Raw genomic sequence first — 4,226 nt, forward strand, 5'->3', positions numbered from 1 at the left:
TGGTTCCATATCTTAGCTATGGCAAATAATGCTACAGTAAACACTGCTGTGGTGGTTGTTTTAGTATGGACTTGTTTGTGATCATTTGGATGAATGCCCAAAAGTGGGATTGCTGTGTAATAGGGGAGCTCTACGTGGAGTCTTTTGAGGAACCTCCAAACTACTTTCCAAAGTGGATGAACAAGTGTACACTCACACCAAGAATGCAATAGGCTTCCCTTCTGGCCACATCCCTTCCAGCATCTGTTGTTTTAAAAATATGGAACGATTCACTAAGTTGCGTGTCATCCTTGTGCAGGGACCATGCTAATCTTCTCTACATGTTCCAATTTTAGTGTATGTGCAGCCAAATTGAGCACAGAACATTTTTTTATATGTAAAGTGTAATTGATTTTCCTAAACTAGACAATTCAACACAAATAAGTTAAAAAGAATTGTGAAATTTTAGAACCATGTATTTCTTACATAAGCACACATTTAAGAATAAAGTCAAGATTGACATGCCAAAAACAAAATAATTCCAGATATTTGTTGTTCATGAGATGTGTAGGAAGAGGAATTCAATTATTCTACACAAGGCACCTGTCATAATGATCATTGCAGCAAATGTTAAGGTTTGTTAAAAGTTTTAATGTTTTAAATATGTTTCATTTTTGGATTTGCTTAGATATGGCAAAATCAAGACTGTTTGCAGGTCATAAAATTTTTCGATAAAGTATATAATTTTTCTGGTAGCATGTACTAGTAAGTATGTACATTTCATAGTTTATAGAAACTTTACTAATGAGAAGTTGCAAAGACTGTGTAAAGAAGCAGAGTGAAGAGGTAAAATTTTAAGTACACAGTTTCTGTTAAACCTTTAGGGCTCCCTTACGTTATATGTTTGTGATGAACAAATAATGATATAAGACACATACAAATGGTGAGATGAACTATAAATAGTAATCTTAGTGGGTAAATTTAAAAGCTACTCATAGCTTTATCCAGTTTTAAATGTACAAGAATATGAGAAAATAGTAAAATCTACTGTGTGCACTTCAAATACTGAAAACCCTGGTAATTGTTTTCTTTTTTATTTTAGTAATCATTAATATTTAATTATTGTTTGCTTTATTTATAGCATTTTTTCCTTGTTGTAATATAATACAAATTTTTGTGAGTAGTGATTAAGAGGTACTTTGAGAATATTATTGGGATGGCCATACCATATTTCATAGGTGCATGTGAATGTACAAAGAGCAAAACTAAAAACAAAATATTGATTAAAAATTTTATCAAGTAGAGTCTGAATCAGGAGTGTTGATAAATGTCCACACCTAAATCTTAACCCTAAGCTGAAGTAGTGTTATTACAGAATTGAGGCTACAAAATTGTTTTGTTTTGTTATGTTTTGTTTTTTTTTGCTTTGGTTTTGTTGGTTGTGGGGTTTGAACTCTGGGTTTTGGTTACTGTCCCTCAGCTCTTCAGCTCAAGGCTAGCGCTATCACTTGATCCACAACACCACTTTCACATTTTTCTGCTTATGTCATGTTGAGGAATGAAATCCAGGACCTCATGCATGCAAGGCAAGCACTCTACCACTGAGCCACCTTCACAGCACATGAGAAACTGTGATTTAAAAAATCATCTGAACAATATTTGCTTTCTGCTTTGGATTATATAATGAAATATGTGAACACATTTTTATATTTTTACAATTGTCATACTTCTAAATTTATACTAACTGCAGCCAGTTTATCCTTTTCAAAGTCAAGAAATATTTCTGAGAGGTTGCTTCTGTGAAGAATGTTTTTGCATTTATAATTTCTCCTGTGTAATTTTTATTTTTTATCAAAATCATTTTATATTTTATGTTGATGAGTTATCATACATCAAATACCTTCAAATGTATATGTAGAGTCTCAAGATAGCAATATGAATATTCTCGTAAACCTCTTGTTTATCTGTTACGCAGTATAAGTATTATGATATTTTTCTCTCTCTTTCACTCTCTCTCATTTCCGCTCTTTCTCTTTCATGCTCCTTGTCTGCTACTTAGAATTTCTGCTGGTCTACTATTATCCTTCATGGTCTACTGGTTTTGTGGGAACACGATAGGGACCATCAGTTACCCTTGCATTCTTTAAGAGTTATAATAGTGACGTGAAATTATTCTTTGCCATTCTAAATGGCAAAACAACAGATCTAGGCATTCCTTTTCACTTTTAGTACTATTATAAATTTTATCTCATACGAATCATTGAGACTGATAAGATACTTTTAGCCTGAGTCCTAAAAATTCTTTTTCTTTTACAAACAACCTTTTTCTTTTATTATCAGTAAGTAACAAAAACAACGCTATCCTATGGAACGTAGCCTGAAGTTGTTCACAGGGATGAAAAACAAGGTAATGGGGGAAGTGAGTACAAAGGATACCCCTCATATAGCACAGATACTTAGAGCAGTTTATCATGTACACTTTGTGATAAGGACAATGCGCTGGGAATTCTAGATTAAATCAATGAACACCTGATATATATGAACATATATTTATGTTTGTATATTTATTTATATATGCATATATGTGTATATCGGCCCATATATATAAACATGAATGTTACTATACACACAAATATACACATACGTACACACATGTACACATGCACAAATGGAAAAAGACACATATATAGCAAACACAAGTTTTACTAGTTGTTCAATATGCCTTAGACAGACTGCTTGGAAATAAATGTGTTGAAGATGTATGTGTCTCTAAGAGTTCTTTTACCACTCCTCTTATCTCTTCCAACTTGTAGGTTTAGAGATATTCGACTTGAAAAATGCAGTACAAGTGATAGCAAGTCACTCAGAAATCTCAATAAGTATAGGTCATATGATGTCTCCCTGCTCCCCATGGAATGCTTGCTCTTGTAGACACTCTCAACAGCCAAATTAGTAGAACAATATCCTTGTTAAGAATAAAGTTATAAGGCTTTAAATGGCATCCTTCCGTGGGCTCTTTTCCAACAGCCAGCATCAATTCCTAAGCAGATGTGTGACTCCTCAGAAGACGAGCGCAGGTCAAAATTTAACCAAACCATATGAAATGTCTAAAGTGAGAAATGCTGACTGAGGTTGTGCCGATGTCCTGGCAACGAAAATAAGAAAAATGAAAGTTTTTTAGGTATTAAAATTTTAGAATAATTTGTAACCTGTCAATAAATGTGTAGAACACAATTATACTAACTCACAAAAGATGATGTGCATTTCATTTATGTGCTTTTGGACTTGGAAAGTGTTTTTAAGTGTGTCTACACAAGTAGAATCAGCATGAAACAAGCCAGCATTTCTTCATTTAAGACACAAGGAAAGGATACAGGTTGTCCCATTGTATCAATGAGATTTGCAAGATAATATTAGAGGGGGATGTATGGAGGTGTTGGGGATGTGTGAAGGTAAGGAATAGTAGGGGAAAAACAAAGGAGGTTGTAACAATGCTCAATAAAAAATGTACTCATTACCTTACTTATGTAACTATAACCTCTGTGTACAGTATCTTTACAATAAAATATATATTAAAAATGCACAAGGAAAACTTACTTATAGCAAGTTGTATTTGTCACTCAATATAAGTAAGGTATTGGTTTTAGGAGCACAGGCATATTAAAATTTTGCAAACTCAAATTCTCTACATAAACACAGTTTATTATTTTCATTAGAATCTGCCCACAACCTAGTACAGTGTAATTTCTGTGAAAAATTTTACTACATTCTATGTTTGTAATGGAAAATAAAATATTTTCACTATCAACAGATACAAATTTATCTTAGATAATTTTTGTCTGCATTTTGTGGATGGAATTGTGAGAGCTAATTTGAAAAGCACAAATTTAATCACCAAGAGCCGTCTTCAAGATGTAACAAAGATCTAATACAGCATCATTGAATGGTATGGGACTCTAAGGAGAAGTACTTGAATTGAAACATTATCAGAAAGTGTAAGCACACAAAGACTATTTAGAAATGCAGCTGCTAGATTTCTCATGGAGAGCTTTTATAACATTTGTGAAACACAAGTCAGAACCTCATGGAAGTGTAGACAATTTTCCTTCACCTTTCTGTTAATCTTGGTCATTATCAATCATAATATAGCTAATCTAGAATAATCTATAATAAGAAAATGCTTATGAGAAGTGGGGGAAGACGGTGGAGAAGAAGCTGGAGGCTAAACAATCTCTTGCATGGAAAGC

The 4,226-nt window shown here is 33.2% G+C and overlaps 1 non-coding gene across 1 annotated transcript; it reads right to left on the bottom strand.

Moving 5' to 3' along the window:
- Positions 1 to 253: 253 nt before the first annotated feature.
- On the bottom strand, positions 254 to 359 carry LOC122095099. Its single transcript, XR_006145033.1, has one exon. It is a non-coding gene; the product is annotated as a U6 spliceosomal RNA (small nuclear RNA).
- Between the last annotated feature and the right edge of the window lie 3,867 nt (positions 360 to 4,226).

This window comes from Dipodomys spectabilis, unplaced genomic scaffold (assembly GCF_019054845.1).
Source record: "Dipodomys spectabilis isolate Male_0828 unplaced genomic scaffold, ASM1905484v1 ptg000334l, whole genome shotgun sequence".
Lineage (NCBI taxonomy): Eukaryota > Metazoa > Chordata > Mammalia > Rodentia > Heteromyidae > Dipodomys > Dipodomys spectabilis.